This window comes from Capra hircus, chromosome 5, assembly GCF_001704415.2.
Source record: "Capra hircus breed San Clemente chromosome 5, ASM170441v1, whole genome shotgun sequence".
NCBI classification, from domain to species: domain Eukaryota; kingdom Metazoa; phylum Chordata; class Mammalia; order Artiodactyla; family Bovidae; genus Capra; species Capra hircus.
Genome location: NC_030812.1, coordinates 57,330,447 through 57,351,447, shown reverse-complemented (window position 1 = coordinate 57,351,447; position 21,001 = coordinate 57,330,447). Strand labels below are relative to the sequence as shown.

Here is a 21,001-nt window from a genome sequence, read left to right as displayed (position 1 = left end):
TACTTACATATTCAATAGCCCAAAGGTTGGAACAACCAAAATGTTCATCAATGAATGGGCAAACAAAATGTGGTATATATTAATACATACAATGGATTATTATTCAAACTTAAAAAGTGAGGAAATCCTGTGTCATGTTACAGAGTGAAGAAACCTTGAGTACCTTATGCTTAGTGAAATAAGTGAGCCGCAGAACCACAGCTACTGTATGATTTCACTTATATGAGGTATCTAAAGGAGTCAAATTCATAGCAACAGAAAAATAGGATGATGTTTACCAGGGCCTGATGAAAGGGAGTAAAGGACAGTTGTTTAATGAGAGCTGCTGTTCAGTTGCTAAGTCATGCCCTACTCTTTGCAACCCCATGAACTGCAGCACACCAGGCTTCCCTGTCCTTCACTATCTCTGGGAGTTTGCTCAAACTCATGTCCATTGAATCAGTAATGCCATCCAACCATCTCATCCTCTGTTGCCCTCTTCTTCTGCCCTCAGTCTTTCTCAGCATCAGGATCTTTTACAATGAATTGGCTTTTAGAATAAGCTGGCCAAAGTATTGAATCTTCAGCTTTAGCATCAGTCCTTCCAATGAATATTCAGGGTTGAAGTCCTTTAGGATTGACTGGTTTGATCTCCTTGCAGTTCAAGGGACTCTCGAGAGTTTAATGAGAACAGAGTTTCAAATCTGAAAAATGTAAATTTCTGGAGATCCGTCTCATAACAGTATGATAATACTTAATAGTACCTAACCATACATTTATAAATGGTCAGGAGGGCAAATTTTATGTTATGCATTTTTTAATCCCAGTAAGGAAATAAATAAATAAAGATTTTTATATTGGGCTTTTATGCAAGTTATTTCAAACAAGATAATATCAAAGTATCTAAAATTGGAATAAATATTGAAAATGGAGCTGTGTGGTAATAAATCTATATTGCTAGTTTGAAAAATTTGTCAAAAGATTAAAATGACCTTATTGCTATAATAAAATATTAAAAAATGAAAGAATAATAAAAGTAATTCTTAAAACATTACAAATATTGAGAATTAAAGCACTTTATTTCTTTCTAAGAAAGTTTTGCACAGCACTTTAGTTATGAATCAATTCCAGTTTTAAATTCAAGTAAATAACACCCATATTATTCACTTATGTATTGTCATTGATCAAAGTCAGAGTCATAGTACTCTTTTCTTTTTCTAAAATCTGTTCTTTATTGTTTTCTAGGGAATTTATTCTGGAGAAGGCAATGGCATCCCACTCCAGTACTCTTGCCTGGAAAATCCCATGGACAGAGGAGCCTGGTGGGCTGCAGTCCATGGGGTCAAGACACAACTGAGCGACTTCACTTTCACTTTTCACTTTCATGCACTGGAGAAGGAAATGGCAACCCACTCCAGTGTTCTTGCTTGGAGAATCCCAGGGATGGAGAAGCCTGGTGGGCTGCCATCTATGGGGTCGCACAGAGTTGGACATGACTGAAATGACTTAGCAGTAGCAGCAGCAGGGAATTTATTCAACCATAACTTATTGAAAACCAATTTGAAGAGCAGCCCCAGGTGCCAGTTACTACCTAGGATCCACCTGAATACTAGGAACAAAATAGCATATTGCAGACAAAATAGACAAGGTATTGTAAAATATAACATCAGTTGACTGGAAGATATCGTACCTATGAAAAGGAGATAGCAAAAACGACTGATCCTCCCTCTGTCTAGTCACTGCACTGTCTCTTTAGCTCGTTTCATCAGTAAGTGATTCAATTTCTTTCCCTTGGGTCCTGGCTGGTCCTGTGACTAGTCTGATGAATAGAATGTGGTAGATGGGATACTGAGTCTAAGACTCTGGAGCTTTGGATGTTTCCATTCTCTTCCTTGGAGGCCCATGACCTTATCATGTGATCAAACATTGTCTAGAGGATAAAGCACCATCTGGAAGAGAGCTCAGTTATCTTAGTAATGACTCATTAAAGTACTAAACTTGTGAATGAAGCCTAACCTGTCTGGCAAAACCCAGTCATGCATAATGAGAATCCTATGAATAAATCCAACCAAGATCAACTAATCTCTCCCCAGAGCAGCAGAGACACTCAGCTTACACAGAAAATGGTCAGTTGAACTACTGATTTTTGGAGAGCTATATTATCTCACACTAGCTAACAGGGGCACATATGAGGGGTTCAAAACACAGTCCTAGAGTACATAAGAAGTCTAGAGAGGCACACAAGGAAGAGAATCATTTTAAGAACTGACACCATGAGCATAGATGTCAAAGTGAAAGATATAAAAGTTGAGAATATTCTAGTCTGCACCACGGAGGGCTGAGGTCTAGAGGGAGAAATGTGAAAGATTATAAAACAAAATTAACCAAATGTAAAAAAAAAAAAAACCCTCTAAGAAATATCTGTGAAGGTCACACATTTCATTCCTTTTTTTTTTTTTAGTTTTTTGAATGTTGAGGGTTTTTTTTAATATAAATTTATTTATTTTAATTTGAGGTTAATTACTTGACAATATTGTATTGGTGTTGCCATACATCAATATGAATCCGCCACAGGTATACACATGTTCCCCATCCTGAAACCCCCTCCCTCCTCCCTCCCTGTACCATCCCTCTGGGTCATCTCAGTGCACCAGCCCCAAGCATCTAGTATTATGCATCAAACCTGTACTGGCGATTCGTTTCATATATGATATTATACATGTTTCAATGCCATTCTCCCAAATCATCCCACCCTCTCCCTCTCCCACAGAGTCTTTCCCCTAATAATCTCATTGAAAATTTCTAATGGGCTCTTCTTCTATAAACAGAAACTTCTGTATATTTTGCTGGTTTAGTTTTGGTGATGTGTGTTTATGATTTTCATTTAGCTGAGACTGTCTCACTCCTTGTTGGCTAAATTTAGCTACATTAAGGAATTGGATTATATTGTACATTTCAGTACTTGTCCTGATTTGTCATCCTAAAGATGACTTTGTTGTCTTGACAGTTTCTCAGATCATTGCAGTCTAGATTGTCAGTTTGTGAAAGATTGTGCTCTTTCATTTTGGAGGAAATCTAGTGAATCTAAATTCTGAATTTGGGAAATTTAAAGCTTTATTTTCCAAGCTAGTTTTTTCCAGGTTTCAAAGCTTGTATGTTTCCTTCAGTGTTAAAATACACTTATTTTTGTACTAGATTACTCTGGCTCTCTTAATTTTTAAAAAATTATCTTGCTTCTGATTAACAATAAAACTAATATTTATGCTTCTTTCATGTTGTCATTTGGATAGTTTAATTGCAAGAAGGTCTGAGGTATTGCAGTTTGCTTTCATGTAAAGCCAATAATTCAGCTTCTTTTGTTGTTGTGTTCTTAATCTATAATAGTTTTTACACTCTTGTGAGACTGGTCTGAGTTAAGGCAAAGTCTCAATTTGGAGAAATGTCACTTTGGAAAAAGTATATTTGCAATGAGAAAGAAATTAATGATAAAATTGTATTCTTTATTCATGAATAATGATGCAATAAGTATTATAGTAGGAATACACTGAGTGCAAGGAAGAGATAAAAGAATTAATAAATGTAAGGCCTGCTGTATCATGATAAGATTAATTCTCAGTTTTGACATTCCTTTACTTCTCTGAGATCAATAAAATTCTTTTAAATAAGGCTGTAAAAGCTCGTTTCAGTTGCTTGTTTCTCATGGTATAAAAAAAGTGAAAAGTCAAAGTGGTAGTTGCTCAGTCATGTCCAACTCTTTGCAACCCCATGGCATAAGCCAGGCAAATATTCTAATTTGAAGGAAATTCTAAAATGCTCTACATAAGTACCAGAAAAGATATTCAAAAGAATATCTTTTGAATTTTGAAAAGAATATGCTACTCAGAAGCTAAAATTGGGAAGGTGAAAACAGTCTCTCTTATAGAAGAAAATATTCTCCCTTGAACATGAAGGGTTAATAGGGTAGCAGAGATGTGCCTGCAAATGAGTCTCTCTGCTCGGGCTGAATATCCTTGCAAATGAGGCGTTCTGCCAAAGAGTCTGGACACAGCCTTGAGTTTAATGGTCCCCTGCAAACGAGGGAGCATTCCCTTCTTGTGATAAGAAGGAAATGAGGGCTTGGACAGACTCTGCAGTAGACATGGATTTCACTCCCCTTTGCTGTACGATAACATGTATGCACCTGCGCTGTGCTGAAAAGGCTTATTCATGCAGTCTGGAATTCTGCCTAGGGGGCTTTTCTAATAATAAACCGCAATTAGTTTTGCGCAGTTCTGTTCCTCCGCCGGAGTGTGTATTGTCTGTCTCTTGTTTGTCTCGTGTTTTGTCTCTGCATCATTTCGCTCGCAACAGAACATGAGAGCCACACCCATCATTAACCTTAGAATGCTTCAGCCTGTTTGGTTAAGCTAGGGTATTTGATGATTACTATAAAAATAGATATCCTCTACTCCTGATACTCTATCCATGAAGAGGTACAGCTTATTCATGTATAATTTTCAAAAAAATAAGAAATATGACTCATACAATTAGTAAATGAACACAAACGGAAGGTTATAATCAACTGGACAATGGAACAAGTAGAATGGTAAAGCTGCTTCAAAGAAGCATTCATAAGATAAAGACTTCTGACTCCTGAACTTTTTTTCTAATGGATACTGAACTGGTTAAGTCACATAGAGCTATAACAGAGTAATCTTTGTATGATCTTTTCTTGGGACAAAAATCTACAAGATAACATGTAATCTGGTTTCAAAACTAAGCAAATGGTGAAAAGCAAAGTCAAATGGAAGTATATTTTCCAATTTAATTAAATGCTTCTTCAACTTGCCAAGTCCAACATTGTGAGGACATGCATTCATTCTCCTGCTTCAGTTCCAAGATTATAAAATATTTTCCCAATGTTTAATTTGTGTAGTATTTCTAACCTTTTTAAACTCTATCTTTTCCCCATAGTGCTGAATACTATCCTATGAAGAAAAATTACAATGCAAGTCTGTATTCATTAACATGGAAAATAGTCACTTTTTTTACTTGTAACTATGTATATTACTTTCACGTATACTTACCCATTTTTCTCACGGAAAACAGTTTTTTATCATTTGTTCATACTTTACTATCTAAGAGTTGGAGAGGAGCCAGAATTATGTCTTTTCATCAGGCAATTGTTATGTTCTTGGAATATGTCCAGTAAGGTTGTTGCATCTTACTATCACCAAGGACATGATTTCCAGTGATGCCACTGTTAGCTTCTGCCAATATTCAGTTCATATTAGATTCATTAGTCATGTTCAAACTTTGGTCACAAGGGCCCTTTGTTTATTCACACAGAGGACTTCTGCTCATCTAGAAGACATTGGGACAATAAAACATTCATTTTACTTCATTGTGAAAAATCTTTCTTTGTCCAGAGAAATCAGAAATTATCTCTTTCAAAATCTTCTAAAAATAATCTTACATTTCTCAGAAACTTAAAGTAAATGTGTTTTTCTTTCAGGATTGTGATGTAAGTTTTTTCCCTAGACTTAAAGTGGAATAGGGTCTCTGAAGAGCATCCAGTGTTAGTCAGTGTTAGTGGCAGAGTCATGTCTGACTCTTTGTGACCCCATGGACTGGAGCCCACCAGGCTCCTCTGTCCTGAAATTCTCTAGGCAAGAATACTGGTGTGAGTAGATAGTCCCTTTTCCAGAGGCTCTTCCCAATCCAGGTACTGAACCTGAATCTCCTGCATTGCAGGCAGATGCTTTACTGTCTGAGCCACCAGGGAAGCCTAAAGAGCATCCATGTCTGCTGAAATCAACTGAAAACTCAGATAGATCATCTCTGTCCCCCAAAATGTTGTGAGAATGTGGATGGGTTCATGAAAGAGTTACTTGTGAATGTACTGACTTCACTTATACATTCAGTTTCATCTTGGGACTAGAAGAATTTCATATTCAACTAAAGCTATGATTGTCTTTCATACAAGTAAGTATTTTCTTTTTTGGTAATATCAGTTTTTCTCTTCCTTCCCGTTCTATTTACTTCATCTCTATAAAATATCACATTTATGTTTAAAATAAGGCAATAATTAATTTGGATATCTTCAGAAAAGAAAATAATTCTGTCTGATTTTTTTTCTAGAAAATTAAAATGTGAAGGGATTAGACTCACTGGAGATATTTATTACACCCATCAATTGAGACATGGGTTCATTCTTCTTTAGTATTTTTAAATTCAGGAGTAGATTTGTACCAATCACATAATAAGTTTTCAAGAAATCTATCTTGAATGATTAATGTGTACTCATTGGAACAGAATAATTGAAGGGACAATCAGAAGTGATGTGCTCGATAATGTTATTGTCACTAATCAATACTTATACCAAGATATAACTATTTTATTCTTCATTAGAATGCCAGATATCTGCAATGTTGTCATCAGTGATTACTGAGCTATTACATGTAAATAATCATGGAAGTAAATAGGAAATATCAATTTCCTATTAAATAGGAAATACACCTGAATTAAAACACTTCATCAACATTCATTAACATCTAGATATGACAGAAGAGAATTGTGGATGTGATAATAATTAATTAGAATGGGAGAGTTTTAAAAATTGGATACTGCTTTGAGTTTCACTGCAAATTTTGAGTTTCAGTGAAATCTCAAGGGCTTAAGAATTTTCTAGCTTTGTTTCAGAAGTGTCGCTTTCTATGGGATCTTATCTAAAAGGGTATCAGAATATCAGATGAGTATTTCTCCAGAGCCTGGATCAGTACCTCTTTCTTTTGATGGTACCAATACACCTATAGGTACTTTCCTAAATATAGAAGATAGATGCTGTCAGTTGTTTTGGTCTCAATGGACAAAATTACCTAAATTAACAAAACACCAGAAAAAATGTTCAATTTTTTTATGGGTGTAATTTATAGCAAATAAGTGAAAGCCATTTATATAACTAATGATGTCCTCCATGGGAAATCCTTTTCTACCTCAGCATGGAAGAAAGTAAGAAAGCTTGTGATATTTACAAATGGAAATATCTTCCTATGCTATTAATAAATTGCAGCTGAGAAAGAAATGTAGAACACCTAGTGCATCCTATCAGAACTGCAGAGATGGTAACTCTGGCATTAATTACTTGTTAACAGAACATTGCACATACCCAGTCACCAAAATTCACCTGCTTCGTGGAGAATGCAGAAAAGAAAATCCATTTATCACAGTGGCCATTACTTAGCACTCAGATGCATTAACAGAACTTCTGAGTAATTTGGGGGTCAAATAAAAGAATATGAGAACAGACAGGAACATCAAAAAGAGAAAGAGTTAGAGGTTGAGGCTTTCATTTGCTGTCTGCCAAAGTTTCTGTGTGGATTGTAGAATGAATGCTCAAAATAATTTTTTGAACTAGAGGTTATTAAGTAAACTGAGACTAAAAGGAACAAAGTGGAATAAGAATTCAGACAGTCTAATTCTAGAAACTGCAAAAAGCGCAGGAAGTTTACTTTGAAAAAGACGTTCAGTTCAGTTCAGTCCCTCAGTCGTGTCTGACTCTTTGCGACCCCGTGAATCACAGCATGCCAGGCCTCCCTGTCCATCACCAACTCCCAGAGTTCACTCAGACTCATGTCCCTTGAGTCAGTGATGCCATCCAGCCATCTCATTCTCTGTCATCCCCTTCTCCTCCTGCCCCCAATGCCTCCCAGCATCAGAGTCTTTTCCAATGAATCAACTCTTCGCATGAGGTGGCCAAAGTACTGGAGCTTCAGCTTTAGCATCATTCCTTCCAAAGAAATCCCAGGGCTGATCTCCTTCAGAATGGACTGGTTGGATCTCCTTGCAGTCCAAGGGACTCTCAAGAGTTTTCTCCAACACCGCAGTTTAAAAGCATCAATTCTTCGGCACTCAGCTTTCTTCACAGTCCAACTCTCACATCCATACATGACCACAGGAAAAACCGTAGCCTTGACTCGGTGGACCTTTGTTGGCAAAGTAATGTCTCTGCTTTTGAATATGCTATCTAGGTTGGTCATAACTTTCCTTCCAAGGAGTAAGCATCTTTTAATTTCATGGCTGCAGTGATTGGAGCCCCCAAAAATAAAGTCTTATACTGTTTCCACTGTTTCCCCATCTATTTGCCATGAAGTGATGGGACCAGATGCCATGATCTTCGTTTTCTGAATGGTGAGCTTTAAGCCAACTTTTTCACTCTCCTCTTTCACTTTCATCAAGAGGCTTTTTAGTTCTTCTTCACTTTCTGCCATAAGGGTGGCGTCATCTGCATATCTGTGGTTATTGATATTTCTCCCGGCAATCTTGATTCCAGCTTGTGCTTCTTCCAGCCCAGCGTTTCTCACGATGTACTCTGCATATAAGTTAAATAAGCAGGGTGACAATACAGCCTTGACATACTCCTTTTCCTATTTGGAACCAGTCTGTTGTTCCATGTCCAGTTCTAACTAGTCCACAGGAAAGCAATATAGGGATTTGGGGTCATGTTTCCATAACATTAAAGTTAGTCTCAAATGTCAGTGCAATTTTTTCTGATTAAGTTTAATAAAAAGGAAAAAAAAAACTTCTTTCTAAATGCTATTTAAAACAGTTTTGTTGTTTACTTATTAAACTTATGTTGACATATTATTTAAAATAGTTTTAAAATTATAACTTTTTCTTGGTCTATACGGCAAAAATAAAATTCACTCTTTGATTATTTCTATCAGCTTTGGATGAACAGTGACTGTGCCCTTGGCAATACGATGCTGATGAGGACACAAAGTTTAAAATAAAATTTACCAACATGGCTGGAAATCTAGTCATAAAAGCTGCTGTAAGATAATCATAGGATACAGTAGGAAGAGTTACAGGAACAGTTAACTCCATCTTGAAGTATTAGACATGGATTCCTGGTAGAAATGATCTCTAAATAAAAATTCAGAAAAGATGAGGAGACTGGAGAGAGTTCAAATAGAGATATCGTTAAGGAGAGAAGGACTAGCACAAGGGAATTTCCACAGGGAATTTAAGCATAGCCTTTTGTGAAAACCTACAACTAGATAAGTTGGATGGAAAAAAAAGGAGACATAAATTAGCTGCCTGATGCTGTAGACTGACCTGTTTATCATTAAGGTGTATTATCTCTTGATAGCGTCCAGAATCATTATACTGGTGGTGGGATAGGGCAAGAAGTTAGGTAAATTGTATGATTTGCTACTGGAAATATCAGAAAGATTCTCATACACTTAAATTTTATGATGAGGCCAAAAGAGACTAACTGATAGGATTAAAGTTAAAGTAGTAATTTGATAGTGAATATATATAAGAATATATAAATATATAAATATCTTGTCCCTCATTAAGCATTTACCTGTTAGCTGTCACATCTATTGAGATTTTCTAACTCCATCATTATGTCTATGCTTTTTAGTTCATATGTGACTATGAACTAGTTTTCCTTTATATATTCATTCACTTTTTTATATTTATGATTAGTCATTCACTTTTACATCAAGTATTTTTATCTTATTCTGTGAATAATAAAACACTGCTCTATTTATCATATGATTCTCAATTCATCTGAATTGTATGTATTCATTCCTAGATGTATTCAACTGGAACCCTTTTAAACTTGGGCTTTCCATTTCTCTCCCTTGAATCTTGGTTGGTCCTGTGACTAGTCTGGTGAATAGAATGTGGTAGAAAGACATTGAGTCTCAGACTCTGGATTCTTGCATGATTCTATTCTCTTCCTTGCAGCCCCATGATCTTCCCAAAACACTATCTAGAGAATAAAGCACCACCTAGAAGAGATCTCAGTTATCCTAGTAAGGAGTCATTAAACTACTAAAATTGTGAAAGAAGCCAAACTAGGTATGAAGACTCAGGCATCCTTACCGACAATCCTATGAACCCAGCCAAGATCAGCTGATGTCTGCTAAAATCGGCAGAAACACCCAGTGACACAGAAATTCAAGTTTAAAACCACTGATCTGGGAATGATTTGTTATTTCATAGTAAATAACTGCAGAATGTGACAGGGGCACATGTGAGGGACTCCAAACAGACAGCTAGGAAAGGGTGCAGGGAGGAAATCTTTGTAAGAGGAGACACCTAGAACACAGGTCTAGAAATGAAAGTCAAAAACATTCCAGTCTGGACCATTGAAGTTTTTGGTGAGAAATGCAAAAATTATGGGGTGGGAGGGGGGGTTCAGGATTGGGAATTCATGTACACCCATGGCTGATTCATGTCAATGTATGGCAAAACCAATACAGTATTGTAAAGCAAAATAAAGTAAAAATTAAAATTTAAAAAAAAGAAAACTAAAAAATAAAATAATAAAAACAAAAAACAAACAAACAAAAAATAACCAAATGTAGAGCATCTTTCTTTGAGAAATAATAGTGAAGATTATACCTTCCGTTTTTTCAATGTTAAAGATGATCTTTGAGGAGACAATATGCCTTCATATTGGATTCCTTGTCTATAGCCCAAGACTTCCTTGTATTTTGCTGGTTTAATTTTCTTTAAGTCTAGAACTTTATTTTGCTGAGATTTATTGGCTCCTGTTGGTTTAATTTAACCATATTTATGACTTGCATTGTATTATGTATTCAGCATCAGACTTTCTTTATGAGCATAAAGATGACTTTATTGCCTCAGCCGAGTTTATCAGATCATTGCTACCTGGATGATGAATTAATGTAGAAGCCGTGCTTTTCACTTTAGAGAGAATTTAGTGAGTCTAAACTTTAAATCTTTGGGCTTTCATGTTTCTTTTACAGGGTAGATGTGAATCTTCAGGTTTCTAAACTCATATATTTTCCCCTTCTGTGTTAAAACCCATTCCTTTTTGCTCAAATTAACTCATTATTGTTTTCAATAATTAATCCCTGCTTAAGAAGAGTGATTGAAATCATATATATGTCTTTTGAATGTCTGTACTAGAAAAAAACAATGAATACTATCACTCTATTATTTTCCTATCAATTCAAGAATTCACTATTTTTTTCACATAAGATTTAATAGTTCTCTAATTGATCAAAACCAAGATAGAGTTTAGGAAAGCCCATATTCCTAAAAATCTAATTTTATGTTCTCTTGATATGATCTATCATCTTGAAGAAAGGTTATTTTCAACAAGGGCTGAAATGACCTAACATGCTTATTTCAACAAGCTTTGAAACGATTATTTGGGGTCTGAGATTCAGTAATAACTATAAAAGCATGTTAACATTTCCAGACAATAGACCAGAGTACAATAGTTAAGAAATGAAAATTGTGACCTTAAGGCCCACTGCTCTTTTTAAATTTATATTTTATGCTTTGCTTCAACATTTGTTTACTTCTTTGACATCAATGAAATTCTGTTTATTAAATCTGTAAAAGCTTGTTTCACTTGCTTGTTCCTCAGTGTATAAATGAATGGGTTTAATGGGGGCAACTGAAGTAGTAAGCGCTGACACACACTTATTAATTGTCACTTCATCCTTTGCTGAAGGTTTGACATAGATGAAGATACAACTGCCATAGGTGATAAAAACCACAGTCATGTGAGAAGAATAGGTAGAAAAGGCCTTCATCTTTTGCTGGGTGGAAGGGAAGTTTATGATGGTCCTGGTGATGTGCATAGAAGATATAACTACATACAGAAATCTCAAGATGTCAGTCAACACAGCAAGGACAACAGCCTTCTGTTCTATGAACCATGTGTCTGAACAAGAAATCTTTAGCACAGGAGAAGCATCGCAGATAAAATGATCAATGACATGATAGTCACAGAATTCCAGATTTAAGCCCAGGCAGAGTGGTAGAAATATGACCAGACAACCTGCTATCCAACAGCAAAAAACAAATCTTCCACAGACTCTACTGCTCATAATGGCTGCATAATGTAAAGGTTTGCAGATGGCCACATAGTGGTCATAGGATATGATGGCCAGGAGAAACAATTCTGTTGCTCCAAAAAGAATGACAAAAAGTAGTTGAGCCGCACAAGCATTATAAGAAATAGTCTTGTCCCCATTTGATAAGCTGTATAAGAATCTGTGAATGAGGCTGTAGTTAATAAGATTTCTAAAAAGAATAAGCATTTGAGGAAAAACTACATGGAAGTTTTAAGGTGAGAATCTACTAAAGTGAGTATAAGGATGGTCAGATTCCCAGTATACTCAAAGTATAGGAAACAAACAGAAACATAAAAATCAGAACCTGCATTGGAGGATCATCTGTCAGTCCCAGGAGTATGAATGTAGATAATGTACAGTTTCTCATTGCTGACTTGTGCTTCTTCTCAAACTCCTCAGAAATTCAAGTGACATTGAACTGAGAAAACCTATATAAAATCATGAGGCCATGGCCACTGGTTAAAATAAAATCCAATCAAATCAATGAATAGTCATTTTCTTCTTTGACATGACAGTGACCTGCCAAAAGTCTGGAATTCTCAGTTTTGTTTTGTTTTGTTTTGATGTGCATTAAAGAAATCCTCCAGGTTATGTTTTTCTGGAATAAGTTTGCACTAGAGTCCATATTTTCATACCCCCCATATGCTCTCTAATCTGTATTTTTCAATTAATCTAAACACTGTGCTCTATTATCTGAAATGTATTTAGCTATATAATTAGAAAAGATCATCCATATGATATGATTTTGTGGGTTTTCTAATGATCTTTTCCTCCAAATAATTCTTCACTACTCACAGGTTCAAATGAGCTTGCAAGCTGCTTAAAGTGTGGGTCCCTGTTAAATGCATATCAATGGCCGAGACTGATATTTTATACAGAGCCTGGAGGCCATGTATGCAGTATTTGTACGTTTGCGATTACTCCAATGATAAAAGTTATTTCATTTTACTTTTGATATCAGGATTATCATGCAAATAACCTACATTCCTTTCCAGTTTTGCTATTTATCTTGAAGCTTCTACATCAATATCAGACTTTCCCTGCATTTCACTGTAATAGAACACAATGTTTGATAAGTACTACCTAAACAAGTTACCTGCCTCAATATTGAGTAAATTAGTATCAGTGAAAAAACCCTGAAGAATTTAACCTCAATTGATTGTACTTCCAAAGTCACGAAGGACATGGGAGACAGGATGAAACACAGGTTGGAGGAGACCAAGGACACATGACAACTCTGTTTCAAGTAGTATCTTGAATCCTGCAACAGAAAATTGACATTAGTGGATAAAGTGGGAAAATCTGAATCAAATTTGTATTTAATTATTTTAATATTATTATTTTATTTTTTCAATTTACCCTCCTCTCCACTCAGACCCTTCAAGCCAGAGCCACAAAGCTTCTCTTTCCAGTGCCTTAGGGACTCTCAGTGAGCAATGAGGTTGGCCAGCAGGTTGCACATGCTCAGTCCACAGGCGTCAGTTTCTCTGGTAGGGATCTAGAGTGTGGCTCTGTTGCTACAGCCCTGGTCCGGGCACCTAGAGAACGAGAGACTTGCTGTGGAGGTGGTGGAATCTTTGCTCTCTGCTCATGACCTGGACCTGTCCTTACATCTGTATTTTATTAGTTATTAGTATTTGTATACAGTGTTAATTCCTCAGTATTAATAATTCCACTAAGATTATGCAAGTTGCTCCTATTAGGGAGAGATGGGTGAAGGATATCTGGGAACTGTCTGTGCTCTATCTTCAGTTCTTCTGTAAGTACAAAATTATTTCATAATGAAAAATTGACCAAACGGAAATAAAAAAGAAAGAAAATGGGAAAAGCACCAGCAATTATTGAGCACTTTCCATTTGCCAGACAGTAGGCTGAGGAAAGTCTTTCCATGGATTGTTTGTCTGGAATAATACATCCTCTCTTCCAATCCTTTGTTCTTCTTTAGCCATATTCTGGCTGATGTCCATTTTATTTTATCTATAAATATATAGGATATCATTTGAAATGAATTTTGACAGTTAAAATTATGGATTAATATTAATCAGCAATATCTGAATTGCATGGATTCTGTCTATACCTAAAAGCCAAACTTATAACGTCAACTAATAAGACCCAAAACTTGGAGATTTTGACCCCCCTAATAGTACACTCTCGTGATGAGGAAGTCCTCCTTTAGAAAGAAATGTTACCTATGAAACAGCTCTTCAAAGTGCTTTCACCATAGGGGGACATTACACACCAAAAAAACATCTACAAGTTTGAGTGGAGTCTGTGTCATGATACGACTCTGTTCATTACCAGCTTCCCACCCTTAGTCTTTCCTTCACTAGACTGATATGGAACTTACAGGTTTTACAGCTTTTGGCTTAGAATCACTTCCTGCAAAAAAAATTCTTGAAAATTCATTGTGTAAGTTATTTGACTCTCTTTTTTTGCCCCTCTAGATCACTATGCTTAACTCTTTGTTACCACTAAATATGTGAATGTAATTTTATTGAGATTGGGCTATGTCTTGTTCATTGACAATCCACAGCAGCTAGCCCTATTTAGGAGAAGGAAATGGCAACCCACTCCAGTGTTCTTGCCTGCAAAATCCCAGGGACAGAGGAGCCTGGTGGGCTGCTGTCTGTGGGGTCACACAAAGTTGGACATGACTGAAGTGACAGCAGCAGCAGCAGCAGCAGCAGCAGCAGCAGCCCTATTTAAAGTTTGTCAAGAGCTCAATAAATATATTTATTGTAAAATTAATAAATTTTATATGTACACTTCTGACTCAGAACAAGCAGTTTGCTTAGTTAGAGAAATTTCCATTCTCTTTTTGACCCATTTTTTAATAGAAGTATGTAATCCCAAGAGGGTTCCCCAATTTTTTCCTAAAAACAACCAATTGAATTCTTCTGTTTTAGCTTCATTTATAAATGATATAAAAATGTACATTCATTTTATATGCCATATATAATCTCTGTTGTCAATTCCACTTCATTTTAAAAATGAGATCTTTAAGATATTAGTACACAAAATGCTACCTGTCATATTTAGTCCTAGACTAAAAAAAAGTTATTTAAAAAAATTTTTGATCAAAAAATATATGTTGCATTCTCTGATTACTTAGGGCTTCGCAGGTGGCTCATTGGTAAAGAATCTGCCTCCAATGAAAGAAACTCAAGAGAATCAGGTTTGATCCTTGGGTCAGGAAGATTTCCTGAGGTAGGAAATGGCAACCACTCCAGTATTCTTGCCTGGAAAATTCCATTGACAGAAGAATCTGGCAGCTACATTCTATGGGGTAACAAAGAGTCCAACAAAACTGAGCACATAACACATACACACACACACACACACACACACACACACACACACACACACACACTGATTACTTACATAACAGCTAAATGAAATGTTTCCTATCCTTCAGTTATTATCTAGATACCTCATCACTTTCCTATATTACTGAATCAAAAGGCATTTGACACAGAGGCTTCACTTAAATGATTACCTGGAGTTTTACTTGGTTGCCTTACAGAATTCCCTTTCTTATCATTAAGAAAGGTAAATTTAAGCTCTTGCTTGCTACCTACTCCCATTTAGCCTAAAGTGTTTATAGAAAAAAAGAAAAAGTTTTGCTAAAAGTTAGCCTCCCTACCTCAACAGGAGTTTAAAGGTCATACAGAGACACCACAGCATTTCCAGTGGTAGAACAAGAATGAATTCTCTCTGCAGCCTAGATGCCTCCCCTCAGTGCTGTCATCCCAACTCCAGATAGCTGACTCTCTCAAGGATCTAACCTGTGTGTCCTGAGGAAAGAGACTAATCTTTTATTCCAAATTTATCACTATTTTTTTCAGTCCTTCATATTCCACCTTCTTAACACTTCAATGAAACTAATTGACACTGATACTGATATAGATGTTAAAATACTGAATTTTTTACAATATGAAAGACTATTAGGGGATGGAGTCACTGACTTGAAAGCAAATAAGTCACTCAATTCGCATATATTACACACAGTTTTTGTTTAAAATGAGGGAAAGCTTATGGCAGAGAACATGTAGGTGCATTTCTCTAAACTTCCATTGTATTTAGACTAACTTCACCATATTGATACATGAAAACAGCTTATCAATGATTGCCCTATATTTGCCAAACATATTAAGAGGCTACACTTTATAAGTAGTTGCTGAAACCTTTCATAAAATATTAAAATGACAAGTCATATGAGTTATTTTGGAACAGATACTTTCCTCAGAGGAAAGCATCATTCTAGAGTTCAGAAAAGGGACAGGAAATGATTTTTTAAATATTTATTTGATAGTCATAACCTCTGATGTTCCCTGAACCCCAAAGTTGCAAAGGGTGAAAAAAGAAGTCACCCAGGAAGGTCTTATGGTGGAGAGAGAGGAGGGTGGTCTCTGCCCATTCTTAGGAGCACAGACTCCTACTCACAGAAGGCTCTGCAGTTGATAGTTTTCAGTAAGGCGTCCTCTACCCACAGGAGATGAAGATTTTTCTCAACAGAAAGCCTGCCTCCCACTGAGTCCAGGAAGTCTTTACTCTGGAACTGAAGAGCTAACAGTAACTTAAATGGCTAGGTAGGGATCTCTCTCTGTTCTTAGGAAAGTTGATATTCTGATATTTCTGGCAGAGGAACATATTTCTAAACTGACAGAATTAAAACCAATATAACATTGTAAAGTAATTAGCCTCCAATTAAAATAAATAAATTTATATTTTTTAAAATTGACCCAGTTTTCAATTAAGTGAAACAAGCAAACATGTCTTAAATGTTACTAATGAGTCTCTTGTGTAATAGACTTTGGGGACAGATAAGGGAACACAGACCTAGGGAAAATGTCCTCAGAGACGTGCCTGTAAACAACATTAGCATCAGAAGAAGCCAGGTATGCAATAATTAGTATCAGATTACAAGACAAAAGGTAACCATCTGTTATTTTATTTTAAAATTTGTGAGGCATTTATGATAAAGACAATGTTTCCAATTTACTAAACTTGCAATATTTGTAATTAATGGTTGAATGTGGGCTTCCCTTACAGCTCAGTTGGTAAAGAATCCGCCTACAATGCAGGAGACCCAGGTTCGATTCCTCGGTTGGGTGAATCCCCTGAAGAAGGAAATGGCAACCCACACCAGTATTCTTGCCTAGAGAATCCCATGGACATAGGCTGCCAGGCTCCTCTGTCCATAGGGTTGCAAGAGTCAGACACGACTTAACAACTAAACCACAACCAATGGTTGAAAGTGAAAGTGAAAGTCACTCAGTTGTATCAGACTCTTTGCTCCCCATGGACTATACAGTCCAAGGAATTCTCCAGGCCGCAATGCTGGAGCAAGTAGCCTTTCCCTTCTCCAGGGGATCTTCCCAACCCAGGGATCAAACCCAGGTGTCCTGCATTGCAGGCGGATTCTTTACCAGCTGAGCCAACTGAGCCTCAGGGGAAGCCCAAGAATACTGGAGTGGGTAGCCTATCCCTTCGCCAGCGAATCTTCCCTACCCAGGAATCGAACCGAGGTCTCCTGAATTGCAGGCGAATTCTTTACCGACTTAACTATCAGGGAAGCTCAATTAAGTGTCAGTGTAACAATTCACATAATAATAGAGAAAAAATATTTTATCAAAAGAAAAGGCAAAGTGAAAATGTACTGTTGATAGTTTTCAGATATACCTTCCAGATCTTTATAATTCTTCTGTTTATACATTTCATGGGCCTTTTTAAAAAACTGAAGTATAGGTGATTTACTGTTGTATTAATTTCTGCTATAAAGTGGTTAAATTATACACACATATGCAATCTTTTTCATATTTTTTCCATTATGGTTTATCATAGGATATAGTTCCCTGTGCTATAAGTAGGACCTTGTTGTTTATCCATTCTGTGTATGTACTAGCTTGTGTCTGCTAATCCCAGACTCTTGTACTATTCCTCTCCCACTCTTCTCCCCACTTGAAAACCATAAGTCTGTTCTCTGTGTATGTCTGTTTTTATACGGTAGATTAGTTGATAGATGTTATATTTTTAATTCCACATATAAGTGCTATCATATGGTATTTGTCTTTCTCTTTCTAACTTACTTAGTATGATAATCTCCATCTACATCCATGTTGCTGCAGCTGGCATTATTTCATTTTTTATGACTAAAATTTAATTGTGTATATATGCTGCAGCTTATTTATCCATTCATCTGTCAGTGAACATTTAGGTTGTTTCTCATGGGCCTTTTTACTTCTATATTTATTTATGATCTTATTCTATTTCATTAACATTTTAATACATATTTTTACATTTACATTTATATATTTTTTTGTATTTATTCATGTTCATATATTTTTATTTGTTTTATAGAAACATTTAAAAATGTTTCTTTCCCTATGAAAAGTGAGTCACTCAGTCGTATCCGACTCTTTGTGACCCCATGGATTGCCAAGCTCCTCCGTCCATGAAATTCTCCAGGCAAGAATATTGGAGTGGGTAGCTGTTCCCTTCTCCAGGGGCTCTTCCCAACCCAGGGATCAAACCCAGGTCTCCCGCGTTGTGGGCAGATTCTTTACCATCTGAGCCACCAGGGAAGCCCAGTGTTCTAAATCTGGTCAATACCGTCTGTATGTGCATGCTAAGTCGCTTCAGTTGTGTCTGACTCTTTCCAACTCTATTTAGACTGTAGCCCACCAGGCTCCACTGTCCATGGGGACTCTCCAGGCAAGAATATTGGAGTGGATTTCCATTTTCTTCTCCAGGGGATCTTCCTGACCCAAGGACAGAACCCACATCTCTTATGTCTCCTGCATAGGCAGGCGGGTCCTTTACCACTAGCGCCACCTAGGAAGAGCTAAATTTTAATCATTTGGTCACACTGCAAGGCATGTGGGATCTTAGTTCCCTGACCAGGGATCAAGCCCGTGGCCCCTGCATTGGCAGCTCAGAGTCTTAACCATCAATCCACCAGAGAAGTCCCTAGTGCTTTGATTTTAATATGTCTGTGTGTAATTTTCTTTGAACATCACTTTTATGAGTTGATTAAACTTCTTAAGTGTATACATTTACTTCTTTCCTAACATTTTGGAAAGTTTCCAGCCATAAATTATTTTTACATTTTTTTCTGTCCCAGTCTCTCTTTCTCTCCCTCTTGGATCCAAGTTACACATCTGATAGACTTCAACATTGACCATTGGCCCCAGTATCTTTGTAAATTAAAAAGTTCACTTCTCCCTTTTATAAGGATTACAGTTTCTATTGTTGTAATTTTCAATTCATCGCTTTTTTCTTCTGAAATCTTTATCCAATAATTAAGCTCAAAGTGTGACTTTTTTCAGAAACATACTGCATTTTTCATTTCTAACATTTTCCTTTTAAAACTACATGTTTTCTCTTTCTCTTCTGAGAAATCTTTGCTTTTTGTTATCTTCCTTTATCTCATAGCACAGTTGTATAGATTGATTTAAAATCTGTGTAATTCTATCAATATCTGAGTCCTCAGGACTTGGAACCTGCAAGATGTACTTCAGTAAATCATTTTTTTTTTTGAATGGGTCACATTTTACCCATTCTTTATATAGTCCATGATTTTGGATTCTATCCTCACATTTTGAATGTTATACCACATAAACTCTGAATTCTATTTTATTCACCTGGAAAATGTGAATAATTTTTTTTAAGCTAGCAATAAACTCTTTGAGACTCAAACTACAAGCTTAGTCTTGTCTTATGTTATATGGCTGAACACTCAGTTTAGTAATTTAACCCTTTGCTAAAACTGTTTTTCTTTGTTGTTGTTGTTGTTTGAGCCATGGGCCTCTGGTTCAGGGTTCATCTTGAAATGAGTATGCTTATATATGTTATTAAGGTCTGCTCTTCTCTAACTCTCTCATGAATTCCTGCATTAGTGTCAGACCTGCCCAGAGACCTTTCCACGTATCCTGTTATTGTAGAGCATATTCTGCTAATGACATTTAGTTTCAGTTGGTTGATGGGTTATTGGGACATTTTATATCCTTGTTGACTATCTGTCTAGTATTTCTATCTGCTACTGAGTAGTAACTTCAGAGAAGACAATGGCACCCCACTCCAGTACTCTTGCCTGGAAAATCCCATGGGTGGAGGAGCCTGGTAGGCTGCAGTCCATGGGGTCGTGAAGAGTCGGACACGGCTGAGCGACTTCACTTTTCACTTTCATGCATGGGAGAAGAAAATGCAACCCACTCCAGTGTTCTTGCCTGGAGAATCCCAGGAACGGGGGAGTCTGGTGGGCTGCCGTCTATGGGGTCACACAGAGTCGGACACGACTGAAATGATTTACCAGTAGCAGTACTTAATTTTCCAACTGTAAATGTAGATTTTTTAATTTTTCATTTATTATGTTATTTTTTTGCTACATGTCCTTTGAAGTTCTGTTTTTAGATGCTTTATTAGTTTGCTCCCTGGAGGAAGGCGTGGCAACCCACTCCAGTATTCTTGCCTGGAGAATCCCATGGACAAAGAACCCTAAAGGACTACAGTCCATGGGGTCACACGGAGTTGGATACAATTGGAGAGACTTGGCACACTTCACACTCATTAGTTTGCTTTCATAGCAACATAACATATTGGTAGAATAAGACAACAGAAATACATTGTCTAACAGTTCTGGATGCTAGAATTTGCAAATCAAGTTATCAGTTTCTTCTGAAGAAGAGGAAGCTGAGCAAGTAGCTCTTCCATGCCTCTCTCTGAGCTACTGGTGCGGTCAGTATCCTTGGTGTTCCCTCACTGCATATCTCTAGTTTCTGCCTCCATTATCACCTGGCCATCTTCTTCCTCCATGTCTCTGACTTATATCTTCTCATTATTTGTGTCTGTCTTGCATCCAAATTTACCCTTTTAATAAGACCACTTGTGATACTGGAACAGAGCCCAGGCTAATGACCTCATCTTAACTTGGTAGAAGGTAGGGCTGGAGAAAAGGAGCTAGGGCCAGAGCCAGGTATGAGATAGGGTTTCTCTTCTGCTCAGAGGCCATCATTGCTTATTGGGAGTTGGGTCAGGTCCCAGGTTCCTAACGCAGAAGGCCCAAGGATTGGGTCTTAGCTGGTTCATTCGCTATAAGTTTGGTCTGGTTTATCTTCCATTCCTACCCTGTTCTG

General features: G+C 36.8%; 1 pseudogene; it reads right to left on the bottom strand.

Moving 5' to 3' along the window:
- On the bottom strand, positions 11,303-12,234 carry LOC102182950 (annotated as a pseudogene).